The sequence below is a fragment of the Apteryx rowi genome, unplaced genomic scaffold, assembly GCF_003343035.1.
Source record: "Apteryx rowi isolate R43461 unplaced genomic scaffold, aptRow1 scaffold_734, whole genome shotgun sequence".
In the NCBI taxonomy this organism is placed as follows: domain Eukaryota; kingdom Metazoa; phylum Chordata; class Aves; order Apterygiformes; family Apterygidae; genus Apteryx; species Apteryx rowi.
Genome location: NW_020451021.1, coordinates 269668 through 288123, shown reverse-complemented (window position 1 = coordinate 288123; position 18456 = coordinate 269668). Strand labels below are relative to the sequence as shown.

At 44.7% G+C, this 18456-nt stretch overlaps 1 long non-coding RNA gene across 1 annotated transcript in view; it reads left to right on the top strand.

Annotated features, from left to right (window-relative positions):
• The first annotated feature begins 5351 nt into the window (after positions 1–5351).
• LOC112976485 overlaps positions 5352–18456 on the top strand; it is a 48188-nt gene continuing 35083 nt past the window's right edge. Inside the window, exons 1-2 of the long non-coding RNA XR_003257036.1 lie at positions 5352–5487; positions 16141–16274. This is a non-coding gene — a long non-coding RNA (uncharacterized LOC112976485). The remainder of the gene's footprint in view (positions 5488–16140; positions 16275–18456) is intronic.

Below are 18456 nucleotides of genomic sequence, written 5' to 3'. Positions count from 1 at the left end.
ATCTGAGCAAGAATAACATAAACCCCTGAAATTAAGCACTTATTGCATTCCAATACAGTAAAGAATGCCTCCAGTATTTGAAAATAATTTGAAGATAAATAGAATTAATACTTAACATATAAAAGAGGCAGCTAATGTTTTGACAGACAAGCCTCCCTCCTCAGAGCCAAGAACACACATTACCTTAAGGAGGAAAAACCTCATTTGTGCTGAAGATTGCCAGGAGTCGTAATTAAAGAACAAAATTAGTCAAGGTGAGGATGGAATGAAGAGTAAAAAGATTGTTGTTTCTTAGATAACTATGCAGTCATTGCAGAAGAAGTACACACAGTTTCTAAGAATTTTTTCTTGATCTGTCTCTCTGTCCATCAAAACATTCACTTCAAGTTGCTGTAGAATGAAATAAAAATAAAAACTTCTCACTGAGCAAGTTATTTTACCATTGGTGAAAATAAGCTTGCTTGTCTTCTGTCATGTAGAGTCTCTGATGGCTGATAAAGGGCTAGTTAGTTACTTACTATTTTAGCCAGTCCCTTACTGGGGGCATTGTTACAGTTTTTTTCCTCTAATTTGCCACTCGCTTTTATGAAGTGTGAGGGTACATACTAGCATTGAGACAACTGCCCCTGTGTCAGATTTGATGGAAATTACCCTAGCAGTTTAAAAACTCTTGGGAGGGGAAGGGAAAGGATAGATAACCAGAAAAACACAGACCCACCCACTTGCTGTATGACTGCATAAGCCTCACTTCTTCAGGAAACTAGCCTGAAATTTTGCAGAGGATTGGACCCATTTTTAGATTTGTTATTCTGATGTTATTAGCACAGCACTCTGGCAATACTTACCCAGATATTCCCAAATGGCAGGAAAGAGTAGATAACAGCAATGCCATGGCCAGAGGAAAGGTTAACTTGAAAGGAAAAACTGAGGTATTTTTCTGTGGGAGAAAAACAGTGTCTCACTCGGATATATGAAACACACAGCCTTCTCCATTCTTCTCCTTTCACAGCAAAAAGCATGTAAATCTTTTCTTCCAGGAAGGAACTCAGATGCTCACTTACTTTAATTCAAGTGAGCATAAAATGGCCAAATTTTCTCTGCCTGGAATGTCTGCAGAAATGTCACTGGGGAATTGGGCCTGTTGTTTTAGATAGAAAATTGCAGAAGCCCTCTCAATTCTTCTCTTTCTAGGTTGGACCACAAAATATGTTCAGCAGTCATAGGCTGTGGCATGTTAATAGAAAGATTTTCTGTATAAAATGCCCACTACTCCTAAAGGCAGATTTATACTATATAATCCATTATTTCAAGACTAAGGTCACCACCATACATGTCAGTCCACAGGGATATCATAACACATAAATTACATAATCAATAGCACATGTTTTCCTCCTTTCTTTACCAAATAATGAATTATTAAAGTAGAGAGCTTGGCTCATATTGTTCCAATCATGCTGGACAGGGAAAACTCTCAGAAGGAGGATTAAGCAAAAACAAGTTTTCAAATACTCAATAGAAGGCTAGTGTTCAAGATGCTCCCATCAACTCTTTCTTGAACAGTTTCCAGCAAGTGCGTATCATCAGCTGTATTTCTAATTCTGCTTAATGGATTTTGATATGCCATGACAATTTTATTAATTCTTTAGAAGAATGAGCATATGTCCTACCACAAGATATTCCAGCTTCATCTCAGGTTTGTAATATGTTTCCCCGCCAACATACTTTTCCTCATAAAACCATCTCATTATCTTTCACCTCCTCCGTTCTCCTTGTAGATTCTGACTCAAGCACTCTTCTCATTTTGAATGGGATTAGGGCCAGGGTATGAGATAGTGAGTGATTTATATCAGTTGATGTGATATTTCCTGCTCTTACCACGATGTTTTTGTGTGAATTAGGTATTTCTTTGTCAAGGTAATGGGAGTTTGCACCTGGCTCAGCTCTTTACACTGATTATTCTTCCTATCTACTTACTTACTAAAATATAGGTACTTTCGGCTGAATTGTGAAACTGAATGTTTACTCCTATAGGTAATCCCATTGAATTAGTAAGCATACTTATTTGCATAGGGGCTTATCAGTGCAGTTTGGCCTCAATTCCTATTTGCTTGCAATCAATATCCAGAGCAGTCTAAGTATTATTTTATGATGTTGATATCTGATCATATCACATAGAAATGCATTTTAAAGAATGCATGGGAAAGAAGGTAAAGCACAGGTTAATCTTCATTCAGGAATTCTTAACTGGTGCAGGCTTGACTTTGTAACCTTTACTTTCTGCTTATGATTTTTTGACTATACAATTGAGGTCCTTAATTAAAAAAAACAAAACAAAACAAAAGCAACCCTCCAAAACTTAACCACTTCTTCATTTGTCAACTGTGTTGCATGAAAAACCTGTCTGAACCCCAAGGCTGGTTCATCAGCAACTTTCACAGCCCAGATGGCAGCCAGTGAAATGTCATGGGGCAGTTTTCTGTGAGCTGTCTTCTCTCTGGAGTAATCACTGAAAGGAAATTTACCCACTGGTAAGTTTTGCTGTCAGCAGAGTTGGGACTCAAGGAATCATTTCTTCATTCCAGAGGGACATATACTCTTTGACTTAAGGACTATTTCATGTGCACTTCATGCAGAATCACAGAATAGTTGAGGCTGGAAGGAACCTCTGGAGATCATCTAGTACAACTGCCCTGCCCAAGCAGGGTCATCTAGAGCACATTGCCCAGGACTGCAGATTGTTCAGACCACTTTTGAATATCTCCAAGGAAGGAGACTCCACAACATCTCTGGGCAGTCTGTTCCAGTGCTCAGTCACTCTCACAGTAGTTTTTTCTCATGTTCAGACGGAACGGCCTGTGTTTCAGTTTGTACCCATTGCCTCTCGTCCTATTGCTGGGCACCACTGAAAGGAGTCTGACCCCAACCTCTTTACACCTTCCGTTCAGATACTTATACACACTGATAAGATCCCCTCTCAGTCTTCTCTTCTCCAGGCTAAACAGGCCCAGATCTCTCAGCCTTTCCTTGTAAGAGAGATGCTCCAGTCCCCTGATCATCTTTGTAGCCCTTCACTGGACTGTCTGCAGCAGTGCCATGTCTCTCTTGTACTGGGGAGCCCAGAACTGGACACACTACTCCAGATGTGGCCTCACCAGGGCTGAGTAGAGGGGGGGGATTGCCTCCCTCCACCTGCTGGCAACACTCTTCCTAATGGACCCCAGGAGACCATTGGCCTTCTTGGCCACAAGGGCATATTGCTGCCTCATGGTCAACTTGGTGTCCACCAGCACTCCCAGGGCCTTCTCCACAGAGCTGCTTTCCAGCCAGTCAGCCCCCAGCCTGTACTGGTGCATGGAGTTATTCCTCCCTAGGTGCAGGACCCTACACTTGCCTTTGTTGAACTTCAGGAGGTTCCTCTCTGCCCACCTCTCCAGCCTGACAAGTCTCTCTGAATGGCAGCACAGCCCTCTGGCATATCAGCCACTCCTCCCAGTTTTGTCTCATCAGCAAACTTGCTGAGGGTGCACTCTGTCCCTTCATCCAGGTCATTGATGAAGAAGTTGAACAAGACTGGACTGAGTATTGACCCCCAGGGGACACTGCTAGCTACAGGCCTCCACCTAGACTCTGCACCGCTGATCACAACCCTCTGAGCTCTGCCATTCAGCCAGTTCTCAATCCACCTCACTGTCCACTCACCTAACCCACCCTTCCTGAGCTTGCCTATGAGGATATTATGGGAGACAGTATCAAAAACCTTCCTGAAGTCTAGGTAGACAACATCCACTTCTCTCCCCTCATCTACCCAGCCAGTCATCCCATCATAGCATAGATTGGTTAAGCATGATTTCTGCTTGGTGAATCCATGCTGACTACTCCTGATCACCTTCTTGTCCTCCACATGCTTAGAGATGACATCCAGGGTGAGCTGTTCCATCATCTTTCCAGGGATCAAGGTGAAGCAGACTAGCCATTTTCCTTTTTTCTGTTCTTGTAGCAGTGGTTGCCCACCATTTATGGATGACCTGCTGTTTTATGCATTTCCGTACAAAAACAGAGGCTAAGTGTAATGATAGGAAGTCAGAGGGCTTGGAGACATTGCTTCTCTGGCAAAGACTGATTTGCAGCAATTACATTTTGTGAGTGAGAAGCTTTTGCAGAGCTTGGGAGGACAATTGCCTCGTAGGTTGTCCATCATTTCCCCCCATTCCCTCATTCAAATGAGACTTCTCCCTCCTTTCCATCGTGATTTGGGTCCAAGTATGAAGCATACAGGTGGAATTTTCAAACCCTGAAAAGTCTTTCCTGAGCCTGTATGGACTGAGGTTTCCAGAAAGCTTATAACAGGGCTGATTTGGACAAAACCGTAGGAGCAGCAAGAGGCCCAACTTTGACAGCATAAATGCCATATTCCTTTTTAGTGCATGGAGCCATGTCAAAATTCCCCAAACAGCTCTTTTCATATGTATATTGTGTAACAGGGGCAAAAAATGTTTTTCCCCTAGCCTTGTGCTGAGAAGCAACTAAACCATTTTGCTGAAATGTTCCCAAAAACCACTTAGCCTGGGGCAGACGGCATGTGTGGAAAAAGTCCAGCCCAAACAGTTGAAATTTGGCAAAGTTGAAAGCAAACTGAAACACATTCTTCTAGTGGAAAGTGTTAGGTGACCTCTGCTAGGCAGATTTCTCCACTCCACCTAACTGAGACACATAGGCAAAGTGTACAACTAACCATCTGTATTTGTCAGCTGGGGTGTACGTACTCTGAACAGCACATTTTATGTACAAAAATATACACCCTTCTCTATATACATGCTACATAGCTTTGCACTACACAGGATTCTTGGCCACAGATCAAATGTATCACTTGCCTTATGTCATCCTGGCATATACCACCTCCAGTGTTCTCTGCCCTGGCCCTATAGTATAGTAAAAGACTTTTTTTTCCTCTTTTTTTTTTTTGGTCGGTTGCTGCCACTGAAGAAAATCAAAGGCAGCCTCACACATTTGTCTCTGTTTTTCATTTTGTTTTGCTACAGAAGTTAAAAAGAAAAGCTTTGGAAGAACTTTCTTCAGCCCAAGTGAGGAAGCAGCTGTTCACCATGAAAAAAGCCCATGAGTTTGTGCTTCCTGAGCTAGGAAATAGCTGCCATCACCACCACTGTAGTTTCTTTAGACATTTCTTGTGGCCTGAGAGGTGACTCGCTCTGACACTGGCACACAAGGCTGGAGGACAATGCTGGGGTGGGGATGGGAGACTAGGCAAAATCATGTGGCTCTGACTCACAGGAAGTTATTTTTCAAAATCTTTACTAAGATCATATGTCCAACAGCCTGTGCCAAGCCCTGTAAGAAATCGACCGTGTATTATCATTTCATTGAAAGAAGAGTGAAAGGAAGGACCAAACACTGTAGGAATGCTGGTCAGTGAAGCTTGTGAAGCTGGTGGCTATGCCATGATGGGAAGTTTTGCCATTTATATAAAAGGTAAGAGAGCAAAGCCACTGTAATTCATTATCATGGTTGGCACAGGGATGTCTTGGCAGCTTTATCAAAAATGTCTATGTACTTTTTTCCAAGTAAATGGAGCTGTATTCAGCAAAGGTACCACAGGTGACCCAGCCACTGCATCTGCATAGTTAGCGCCAGGGGTCCAAGGAGGAGAGAAGGGCAAGGGGGGCTCTGCAGGATCTCCTGCAGTCAGGGACAAGTCGGTCTGCAAGACAGACTTTACATTTCCTCCTCTTTGCACAAGCAGAAACACAACAATACAGTAAGAGTTGCTCTAGTTTCCTAATTTAAGTCTGCTCGCTTCCCCATCTGGGCATCGGTGCTGACAGGCTCCCATGCCCCCTTCTTCCTGCCTCTCTCCCACAGCCTGGACTGGGCTGTGACTCTGCTTACATGAGGCAGCATTGAGCAGCATTACTACTACTTGCCAACAAAGAGAACATTTAAGAACGATTCATTGTAGCAGTGACTGAATCTCTCAGGGTTAGCCCATCCTAGTGAGGGACACATCTCTGGTGTCTGAGGCATTTGTATGGCTTCCTTCACTTGATGCGATTTTTGAACATGCCTCACACTCCTGAGTGTGGTCATCCTTGTGATATTCCCTTTGAGGTCCTTATTTATAATGCAGTAGTATCAAAAAACAGAGCCTGTTGCCCCAAGCGGTCGGGAGCCAGGGGCCTGCAATACTGCCTGGTTCTGAGAGAAGACTTGTTCCTTTCCCTCTGTATGGGCAGAGCATATTCTGCAGAGTGACTCCCCCACAGCCACCAGTCCTCGTTGGGGACCATGACCAAAGCTAGGCTGCTGCCTCTTTCCAAAAGCAGCCTGCCTGCCTGCTCTCCCTGGCAGCTCCCAGGCTTAGCAGCCACCATTCCAGAAGTTACTCTTGGACTATTCAAAATGCTATCAGTTCTCAGGCCTAGGGAGAACCCTTAGCTTTATCTCTTCTCTTCTCTAAAAGTGTCAGCCACCAAAACCATTTCTTCATATGGAGGGGGAGCACGGCATTCTCTGGTGCGGGTAGTAATGCTAACGAAGAGGGCAGAGCTGCAGAGGATGTAAACCACCAGGGAGAACAGCCTCTTTCCTTGTCTCGGTCAAGCGCTGCAAATGAAGAATGACTGTAGAAGAAGACTAGGCAGGGAGGATGGGGTTGAAGATGCACAAGTGCACTTGGTGTATGGCCTAGTGTCGTGGGGTCTCCAAGCATGCTTGGGCTGTGGAGCTTGAGTTGAGCACCACACAGAAGTCAAGGACAGCTTTGCGGGGGTGGAATTTAAGGTATCTCCATATACTGTTTTTTTGGTATGAACTCCAGTGATACCTCACAACCCTGTGCTGGGGAAGGGGAAGGCAGACACCTGCCAAAGCAGCATGGGAGCTGCTCTGATGGCCCATGGCCTGTTTCCTGTAGATTATTTTTGAGGTTGTGGAAGAAGTGTGCTGCAGGATAGGGATTTGGGTCTCACCTGTCTTAGGTTGGTTTGATGTATGGCCTATTCCTTCTTCTTTCTTATAAGCAAGGGGCATCTGCCTACAGTAGGGTATGGCAGAAAGGGGGATATAAGCACACATCTGAAAGACATGATTTGGTGTGGTTCAATTTAATAACCACCACTGTGATACCAGGAAGCAGGAAAACAAAGCAAGCCTGCTCTTGTTATATCACACTTTTCTTCTTCTGCTGTGCTCATTGGACCCTGTCCTTCTTCAGAAGACCCTACCTGCATGTCTCTCTCAGCAGGGGCAGCAGGTGCTTTTTCCCTTGGGGTCTGGTGACCAACCTGGTAGGAAAAACACTTGCCGTTTTCCGGGGAAAATGAGATAATAGTGCTAAAGAGTGGCCAGCCCAACAGTATTGTTGAGAGAGCGTGACTACTGACATAATGTTGGGGTTTCTGTCCCCACTGTGCCAGGAGTAGCACACAGCAGTAAAGACCAACTGTGCCGTGGGTTAAATCAGACAGGCCCTGGTAACTGAAAAGAGCTCTGCTGACTGTACCAGCTCAAAGTCCAGCATTGGGAGCACTCTCCCTCTCTGCAGTGCACACTTTCAACATCCTCTCAGCCATCACTTGCATAATCTACAGTGAGATACAGTGTAACGACCGTAGACACCTGTTAGCAGCACGTCAAACAGGACACTTCATTTCAGGTTCCACTTCATTTCCCTCTCAGCGCAGAAATCTTTCTCTTGAAATTGAAGTTTCACAATGAATGTACTTTCACTGAGATAAGATTTGCAGAACAATTTTTTTAATCTACTACTGAAAACACAAGTAGCTGAGTGTATTTCAGAGTATTTCCTTATCCTCTGTGGGGGGGTGGGGGGAGAAGTAACATATATGGAAAGGAAATGTCACATAGTTACTTTTTTTCCCCAGAAGGTCCTGGTGACAAGTCCTTGAAGGAAGGGGGTATATCAAAGTAATTGCTTGTGGAGGGAACTCAGGAGGCCAGGTCTGGGAAACCTAACCCAGGAGAGTTTTCTGTGAAAAAGGGGAGAATGCAGGAAGAGATTGGAAGGAGGGAGAGAAGAAGCTGGGGGGTGGCTCCTGCCTTTACCAGCTGCTCTTCCCAGCCTGGGTGCATGCAGGGTGTCCTTTCCCTTTGGGAAGTTCATGCTGTCCTCCCTGGCAGTTTATATTGCCTCCTAACTGGGAAGAGAAGCAGTTTTCTCCTTAGTGTATGCTCCCCACACACTCACTGCAAGAGTGAAAGTACTGCACTGGAGTCCTTCCTTTCTTCTTGAGGCTGGGATCCTGGGCCCATGGGCTAGGGCTGAGCTGGTACAACCCTGCATGGAGAAGTAGCAGGGGATGAATGAGGAAGCGGTGGGTTGAGTAAAGCTGTGTGCTACAGAAATCTTTTTCCAGAAAGCCATGGAGAGGGCGGGGTGAAGAAGGCGGGACACCAGCCTCTGTTGCAGCAGAGTGTTTTCACTGTGATGCAAATATCTTCATGTAATTTGGGTCAGGTTCAGGTTCACCCAGTTCTTGTGGCTAGAACTGAAACCGGTATGTCTTCGCTTTTGCTCGCAGCTCTCAATACGTCTCCTCTCTCATGAGTTCTGGGGTATGATCCCAGAGCTAGTTTTGCCCCAGGCATCTTCTGTGTCTCTAGAGGATGATTGTTTGGTGGAGCACATCTCCAGTGTTAGTTAAGCAGGTGGTGGTGGTGCCCTTCTCCCACTCTTTGATATCTTTTTTTTTGCTCCAGGAGTTGGTGGGATGTGCCCTGGAGCATATCGCTGACCCTAAGAGGTTTTGAAAACCAGTTTTGCTTATTCAGAGTTATTCATACTAAAGTTAGGCTGAAGTTGTCTGTGGTGCCTGCAAACGTGGCATCCAGCCATTCAGCACCAGATTCTAGTCACGGAGGCACTGTCCCGTACATCAGTCCAAACGACTTTGAAAATAGCAACTTTGCTTCTGGGAAACATGACGTATAGATTCGAACAGGAAATTTACAGCCTTCTTACACAAAACTTGACTTCTCTTCACCCCCTGCTTGCAGCGAGCCTGTAAATGTTGAAGTCACCTCACTGTTATGCTGCGTGGGGTCTTTGTTCCTTGCCTCCCACCCGTATGTTGACCTAGCTCCATTTTTCTTGCAGCACAGCCAGCGTTAAACTCTGTGGGTACAGGGCAAAGGCAGGGCTTGGTCACTTCTCTCCTGCTCCCCTCAGAGGGGCTGACTTTTGCTGCTGTCTGATTTGGATTAGTGAGGCTTCCCTCCAGCACAGGGCCCTGGGCAGTCACCTTAGTTACTCTCTCCTAAATCTAATTCTGTTCCATTTTGTCCAGATTATAATGCTTCTTGGAATTCATTTTAAATGCAGAGCAGGGTCAGGGGAGTCTTGGGGCCAGCTCAGATGCTGTTAGGGCTAGGGCTGTGCTAGAGGCACTTCAGTCCTGTTTTGCAGAACTGGCTGTTGAAATCATAGCTGCTTCCTGAATGGACTGTTAAAAAATCACCTTCAGCAAGCTGGGCTCCCTACAGCTGCTGCTGTCTCTCCTGGTACCCGAGCTCCCAGGTTTGGCTCTATGCATGACTCCTCCTCCCACCCACTCAAGCTCAGACCTAAAAATCTCTGTCCCCATCAGTGAAGGGTCCTGCCCTTGCCAATTCTCTATCCTAGCCCTTTCCCTTATGCTTCCTGGCCCTGGCCCTGGCCCTGACCTGGCTGGTACTCCTTCAGCAGCACATCCTGATGGGGTTCAGTACTCATTGAGACACTCTGGTACCTTTGGTGGGGAAGGAGCACAGCATGAAGGGTGTAAAGCTCAATGTCTTGCCCTTCAAAACTGCCTCTTACTTTGAGGGATCTGATCCTGCTTTACAGACTCTCTCCCTCCTGCAACACAAGTCAGTTTCCCTGCCACTTAAATGCAGCTGCTTCTGGTGTGAAGTGTGTCAGCTGCTTTACACTGCACAGGAGAACACTTTGGCAAAGGAGACTGATGATTGTGTTTGGCTGAACCTGCAGAGGGGAATTTAGGTAGAGGGAATGTAATCATTGGAGTTTGGCCAGGACATTGGGAGAAAACACCTGTACTTTGGTGATATATGCTATGAGATAATCATTTGCAGCAAAGGAAAGCTGTCGTAGTAAAGGAATCAGTGTTGAATAAGTCATTGTTCTAGATGTACAATGTCCCTCTCCATCTGTAGGGAATGGGGTTTTAATGCTTTATACATGACAACTGTATGAGCCAACCATTTTCCTTAACAGGCACTCATAGAAAGAGGTAGTGGACTACTCTAGTTGTGGAGGGTGCTTGGGGAAGCTGTTGTTAAGTTTTCCTGAAATAACTCTGGTTTCCTGGTCTTGGGTTTCACATATAATTAGAGACAAAAACAAAGCCGGAGCATTGGATCTGTATGGTCTGAAATGTTAGAGATGAAAGAATAAGGGTTTCCTCTTTCAAACTGACTCCCTTCCACCCTTCCCCATCTCAAAGCCTAGTAGGTAAGGACTGAGTTTGGGGTTTGAGGTGGAAGTGCCTGAGATGGCTCGTGATCCTGAGGTTCCTGTGGAAGCAGTGTGAGATGAGCTGGTTCCCTGGCCAATCTGAGGCTGAGATAATGAAAATAGCTTGTTGAGCTTCTCTGCTGTTTTTTCTCAACCCTAGCCCTTAATCAGTGCCAAACCTAACTGGTGTGTGAACATTGCCTTATTGTCCATCTGTGGCCCTTTATGATCATTTTAAGATCCTCTACAGATAAAGGTTGTAAACTCATCAGAGAGGAAAAAACACCACTTTCATGTTGTGTTTTTGCAGTGGCAAGCTGGAGAGGTGGTGACATCCCCAAACTGACTCATGGTTTGCAATACAAATAATAAATATCTGTAGCTGATATTGATCCCAGTTTTGGCATCATTTTGGCTTCAGGATTAGCTTTGCCTGACAGCTTTTATTCTTCAAGCTGGACTCCTTTTCAAGGTGAACAATTGCATTAAATGATCTCTCAGTAAGTAAAAAAGGAAGGAAAACTGCTCCAGGCTTCCTGTCATCACTAAGAAAGCAACTATATTTTGGACTGAACCACAGAACTGCTATGAGAATGAGTGACTGCCTTTCTTTATTATGGAGCAGGAAGTGCTATATTAGTCAGAAAGCATGAAGATCCTACAGAAAGTGGCACTAGTTCTTGGAAAAAGCGCTGCTGTTTTTTTTCCTAACAAAATTCAGGAAAATTTGGGGGGATTTCCAAAGAGGAGAATTCTGGCTGTAAGGACCCCTGGCCATTCCAAACAAATAAATCAGTTTCTGAACACAGTGATCCTCAAGAGAAATCATGCTAGTTTCTCCCAGGTATAATTGTTAACCCCAATGGGAAGGAAAAGAGGAGGTGCTTATGATGAAATATTTAGAGAAAGGAAAACCTTCTGAACCTTCTTAGCATCTAAAGAAAAGTCTAATTGTGCTGGGGGGAGGTCAAGGGTTTGTATAGGCTTTCCTTAAATCAGCAGCCAAGCAGCCAAGTTGGGTCTATTCTCTTCCTTTCACATTCTTGGGCTCTTCAAGGGTCAGGTGAGTAGAAGGGATCAGGAGACACCTCACCCAGGGAGCTGGACAGCACGATCCCTGTTGCGTGTGGAAACATGGCCCTGTTGGTCTGTAGTGTTAACTCTTGACTGTTTGGTTTTATCTTTGATTTTATCTTTTCTCTCAAGGGAACCATATCTCACACCTGAAACATCCCAGAGGGGCAAGAAAGCAAGTGCAGTTCTTCCTTACTGGCCTAGAAAATGCTGAGCAATAGCAGTTCGGACTTTCGACACTTCTTGGAAGCTGCTTTCAGTTTCCAGGACTGCGTGTTCTTGGTGATCTGCTACATATCTCCGAAGCACACATCTCTGCCTTGTATGTAAATCTGCAGCAATACATCCTAGATTCCTGTAAGCTAATACCCCCATTCGATTAATAGAAACCCCGAGTTCCTTTTTTTTGCTTCCTCTACTGACCACAACTCAYGTCATGAGTAAAGTCCCGGCTGCCATGCTGCCTGCCAGTGTGTGTGCATATGGTGTGCAGAACACGAATGCAGCAAACCACTTCACAGCCTTGTTGTTTTCTTTTGCCTTTTTTTTTTTTCTTCTCTCAGTGGAAACTATTAAAGCCTGAAAGCCTTTGCTAATAAAATTCACACAGCTGCTGTTGCTGCAGATGAAATAGTAATGCCACAATAGGATTTCCAGGCAAGGATGCCCCTTGCAAAGTGCACAGAAGAGGGCAATGCATTTCCCAAGCACAGAAAGCCATTGCAAAGACATGTCACTCTGTGTTTAGCCACCAAACCTGTAAATGAACTAGCCTGTAAGGCTGGTCTCTGCAGTCAGCGCAGGCTTGAAGTTTTCTCCCTCACCCCTGTGCTGGACATACGGACACCAAAACTGCCCTTCCCCCAAGCTCAGCTATGCCTTTGAGAAGTCAGATTCAGATGCCAGTTTTGTCCTGAAGGTGAGGATAATACAGTTCACCGAAGGCTCACGTTTGGATTGTCAATGGCTGACATTTGTCCTCTAAGTTATAAGCTCCCAGTTGCCTGATAATGAGGTATTGTAATGTGAGTGCTGACACTACAGTGTGATTCTGCTGCAGGACAAAGGCAGTGGGGAAGAAGACCTCCATTCCTGCTTTCCCCTTTGTCCTAAACAGAGTTGCAAATGCTGCTTAAAAAAAAAAATAAAATAAAATAAAAATGACCTTGCAGGTCAGGGAGTGGATCCACCCAGAATGGATATTTGGGAGGAATGGCTGGCCATGCTACTGCAAAACTGTAATTTTCTGGTGGATCCAGACATGTCAGGCTGAACAGTCTCTGTAGGGTGGCAGACACCTTATCTTGGGCAGGGATGTTTAAAGAGCAGAAAAGAGGGCCATTTCCATAGATGCCGATGTTTCTGGAATTCTTTCCCATTTTTAGCACAAGCCAGCATTTACCTGTAGGTTTTGAGAGGACAAATCATTTCTTAACTAGTACCTTTTTGTGTAAATATAGCCTGAGCAGCAGCAGTAGAAACTTCTTTGTGTTACTCTATCAGCATACTCAAGCCATCAATGCACAGACATACGTATACGATTTCTAAGCTACAGGACTTTCAATAAGCACAATAATTTATGCCAACTGTAAAAGGAGTTTGCTTTATTTTTTAGCACAAGCTATCTGCTTGTACTAAAAGTATTCAGGCAGGAAGGTCTGTGCAGGGATCAGTGAAGAGAAATGGTTGTCCTGTTTTGGAGCTTCTGGAGCTTTTGCAGATCATTCCTGAACTTCACTGTGGCTAATGGCCAGAGGTCAGCTGTTTGGGAAGAGGGAGCCAGGAAGCTGGGATAGAGGAATGGGCTGCAAGCACTCTCTGCTGAGCCATTTGAAGCACTTCAGTCTTGTTACCCTTTTTTTTCCCCCCTCTAATATTAATGCACACAGTTGCCAATTTGCAAGAATAATTATTTGTTTCAAGTGTATTTGTCATTTTTCCACATAGTGCCCCTTTTCAGACAAGTGTGGCATTCTGATGCAGCCAGTGGAGCATGCCGTGGCTTCACTGACGGGAGGCAACAGTCTTTAAAACATGTTCCTAGTCCTGAATATTTGTCTGTTGCCAAAAAGTAGATAACTCTAGAAAATGATCTGAAATAAATATTCCATCCTTCTTGCCAGTAGTGCTTCTGAGTTATTTCAAAAGCTGGTCCCTGAGAGTTTTGCTCTTTTTGTTAGAAATTGCACATTCAGCAAGATACTCCTGTAAGTAAAGCTTGAGGCTTCTGTTTCTGAAACCTGGAAATGGGATGTGCTAGCTGATGTCTGTGAGTTTGATCCTGTAGCTCTTGTTCACATAAAGATTTTAGTCTTGCTCCTGTACAGGGTACAGTGCAAGTTGTGGTTTAAACATGATTCAAACAGTGCCTTATTCAATACTTGGCCTTCCACTGAATTTATGGGTGGAGGGGTAGAGGGAAAAGAGGACTAAGTGAAAAGAAGCAGTCATTGATTTCAGTAGGAGTAGGTTGTCTTGCTTGGCTGAGGACTCTTTGTTTCCCTGATGATTGCCTCCCTACTTCTGAAGTTCATAGCTTGTGCTAGATCTGGTCCTGACGGATCTTGTTGCCATGTTCCATTCTTAGCACACAAATTCATGTAACACTTCAGAGCAGTTGTTATTTATTTACTTATTTATTTATGAATGTGTTGGCCTAGTTCAATAAAATTGGTTATTGAAAATCCTAGCTGACTCTGAGGCTGGCTGTTCAAAGGTGCTGCCTGCAAGCTCTGCTCCCTGTCACTTCTGCTTTTTCACCAGAGAAATGGACCACCTTTTCAGTGGTTCCTCTTCTCCCTCAGTCTGCTCAAGTTTGGATACAGAAGTCTCTCCTCTAACCCCACCTCGAGCCTTCTAGGCTCATTACAGGTTACCATGTGCATCCAGGCCTGTGACAACCCTGCGCATTTTGAATCCCAGGGGATACTTTCTGTCCTACCAAGAAGAGAGGGCTGCACAGGTCAAAATATCCAAGCTGGATGGAGACACTTGCCTCTTCTTTGGGCCTCACTCTGCTGTTGAAGAAGAAGGCAGAGACATTTCCTTTTCAGCCTTTTAGATGCAAGCTTCTAGCTGCTGGCACAGTGCTATTTGGCTTATTGCTAATCACACTGGGGCAGAGTGTGAACCTTGTATATCTTATTGACAACTGCACTCCTCATTAGTTAGCAACAAAAATACATAAGCTTTTAGTCAGTGGGGTTCTGGTTAAAGCTGACCTGAGATTTAGCAAAGTAGAAAGCTCAAGACTCTGAGTCATTCTGAAAATTTCCTCCATTCTGGGAAAATCAGCAATTTGAAGGTGCTCTCCAAGCACAGAACAGTGAAGGTAACACATCAGAGCCAAGGTTAGGCAAATATTCATATTATGCACCTTCCTATGGAGCCTCTGGGTGCTGAACAGGCTGGAACTTGAATCATTCCCATTGTGGCAACTCCTGCCTAAAACATATAGTTGTGATGACTGGAAGTCAGAGGATGCTTGATTATTAAAATGTTACTTTAAGAGTAGATGTATATCTTTTCTCATGTTTAAAAATACATGCATGTGATAGCGTTCTGCAGTAAATGCTAGCACCTTTTGGTCAGACCATTCCACTCCTGATTTTACTGTTTTTTTCTGTCTCTTTTGCTGGGTGTTTGCTGGGAGGATGTAGTGAAGTGGCAAGGGAAATTCTGCAGAAGGACCCAAATACTAGTTCATGTTAACATCACACCTTTGTTTTGCTTGGAAACCTACAGTAGGTTTGTGCTAGTAGGGTTTCAAAAATGTGCTGCAGCTAGATATGTGCCCCATGCAGTTTTACTGGATCAGTTTTCCCCTACCTTGCTTGCTGGGACCAGGCTTCAGGGCATCTGAGACCTTGGTTTTGCCCACATTAAATTTTTTACCCCATTTTTAACCCATAGCCTAGCTGAGAGGGTGCTCATGGAGGCTGTCAGAAATGCAGTGTCAAGTCCTTCTTCTGCCTCAAGGGACTTTGACCTGTCTCTACTAGGTGAGTGTTTTGATACCCAGAATCTTGGGTGTTCAAGTTTGGGTTTTCTCAGTCCCTGAAATCGAAGCCCTTGCATTTGTAACATCATTAGCCAGTATTTCAGAGTGGGGACTGCATGACAGTTGTCTCACTCCTAGATGAGTGCCCTAAATCCTAGATTGCTGTTGGCGCTAACTCTTCTTTCCCTTTTCTCTCTTTCTCCATCCCTCTCATGAGCCTAGGTGGCTTTCCCATCTCCAGGCATTTAACTCCCAGTGAGCATCCCGGAGGCAGTGAAGTCCATAAATCACTGCCATGAATCCCAGCAGTCAAAAACTTAATATTAAGTGTTGCAATGTGTTGGAGTGTGCCGGTCTGCCTGGTGAATGTGGCCCGCCTCGCTGAATCCAGCTCACCAGTTTAAAAAAACAAAGACACTATTTCTTCTTGGGGCCCTGCAGAATGTTGCCTCAGAGTCCGTGGGATGTGATGACGTGCTGTGTTTTTTTTCCTTCTTTAAAAAAAAAAAAATTCTTTTTTATTCAAGCATTTTCCAAAGCACAAGCAAAACAACCTTTTCTATTTATCTTTTTTCAGCTCTCTGCTGTGCATGAGTGAGTCATGCTGACAGAGGAGCTCAAGGCCAGTGCTGTGTGAGATAATTGCACTCAGCATGAATGCTGCATGCAGATGCTCCTTGTCTCTGTGAACTGGAGATGCCCTTCTTGCAGGTAAGCCAGAAGAATCTGATCATGAATATTCAGAAAAATGGCTTACAGACCTTCTACTGGCTAGATTTCTTCTGTAGCTATTAAATGCAAGGACTCCTTTTCGTTAAGTGTGACCATATTTCCTGAGCAGTTCCTTAAGGTGTCCTCCCATACAAATAATAATATAGAGGGAGGGCTGGTTTGAGGTCACTGTATGGGAGAGAGTCTTTTGCTTGTAAGGTCCTGGGGTAAGTGCAATCCAGCCAGACAGCAATCAGAGGTCATTTCCACCTGACAGCAGGCTTTGCAGGCCCATGTGAAATGCCTTGGTTACTTAACAGGCTGTTCCCTTAGGGTCAGGTTTTCACATTCTGAAAGTTATATAATAATAAAAAGACATAATATATATTATATATATAAAATATATAATATTATAATACAATATATATATGTTATATATATAATAATAAAATAACAATATTTAGCACAGTCTGGGCAGATTAATCAATGCCTGAGTGCTGGCTGGGCTTTACTGTCCTGCCTAAACAAGGGCTGGGCTAATGCACAGAGACAGAGCATCTTTAGGGACATCCCTTCTGGTGTAGAAGAAAGCAGTGACTTGGTAGTGTTGAACCAGAATCAGACCATGCACTTGCATCTGCAACATCCTGCTCTAGCAGGGGAATAAATGTGAGGCTCAAGGGACTCCACAGCAGCGTCTTCACTGTTTTAAGTTTAGAAGGAGAAAAGAAAAAGAACCTCATTCAGAGGTCTAATGAATTTGGCTATTTCAGGACCTGAAGAAATCCTGACCCGCTTTGAGCAGTTGCTGAGATATGGGCAGAGATTTCAGCCCTAACCTGAAAAGGTGCTGTGCAGGTATAAACACTGCTGTGGACAAAAGGAAGTTGCATGAACTTTTCTTTCCTCCAGATCATGCCAAAGGGAGTTGGTGTGTTGTGAGGGTGAGGAGGTCTATTGGAAGAAAGCAAATAAGAGGGGAAAAAAGAAAACAATTATGGAGAAATTAGAAAGAGAGCAAGAGATTAATTAAATGGCCAGAAAGGTAAAAAAAAAAAAAAAAAAGAATTGAAAGACACAAAAGCAGCAGGAGTTTTTTTTTTCCTCCTTCTTTACAACAGCTGTGGAGGTCTCTCTCCACAGCAGTGCAGCCTCCTCCTGAAGGGCTTCATCAGTAGGCATCAGATTTGAGATGAAAAAGACAGGCTGGTGACTAGAAAGCCTAGCAATACCCTCTGTGGATTGCAGGATGTCAGTGGGACTGGAGCAAAGAGTGTGCCCAGATAACATGATGAGCCTTATCAGAGTAGGACACCCTGGGAGGACATCCGTTGCTGCTGGAGCATGTCTAGTCCAGCTCCTTGCTGCTCCTTTGCTGAGCTGAGCCATGCCACCAGCTTCCATGTGTGGGAGAAAGGGTTGTGTGGATGCCCCTCAGGGACCAGCCAGGCAGCTGGGAAGTGTGGAAAGGCAGCTGAAAATGAAGCTGTACCTTCTTTCCAAGGCTGCTGTTCCTGTAAATAAGAGCAGGGAGTGGCATGTTTGCTTGCATGCACCCCTAGATGCACACAAAGCAGCAGCAGAAGCTCTGGATGCCTCACAAAAAGGGGAGAAAAGGGAGGTTCCTGGATTAAAAAAGAGACAAAAGACTGTAGGCCTGATGCACCTGTCTCGCAGGGTGACCCACTCATCTTAACAGGATCCTTATATGGCAGGGTTTCCCCCACCTGCACTGAGAAGAAGCAGCAGCTGGAATGAAGGCATTTCTGTGCTTCACTGGCCTCAGGCAGAGGTCAGCACCCAAGGCCTCATCCTGGGAGGTTGTAATAACATGACACTGACTAGAAAAGGGAGATTCAGTGAAAGGTGAGGTTGAAAACTGAAACAAAATGGAAAAAAACAATGAAAAACCCTACTGGGAGAGGCTGCAGGAGGAAACAGGGGTCCCCTGGGGAAAGTTGGTTTGGCCTTTATAGTTATGAGACACCTGAGTGCGTTTCCTCTGTTGTAACCCATCGACTACAGAAAAAGCTTTGCCCTGCAGTGTAACATATCCATCCTCCTCCCAACCCCTCCACTTGCCCTGCCTTCTCCACCCTCCTGTGGATCTCTCTCTAATGCACAGCATTTTTTCCTTGCAGTTTTGACCCATCCTCCTCTCTGCTGCTTATGCGTGAACCTT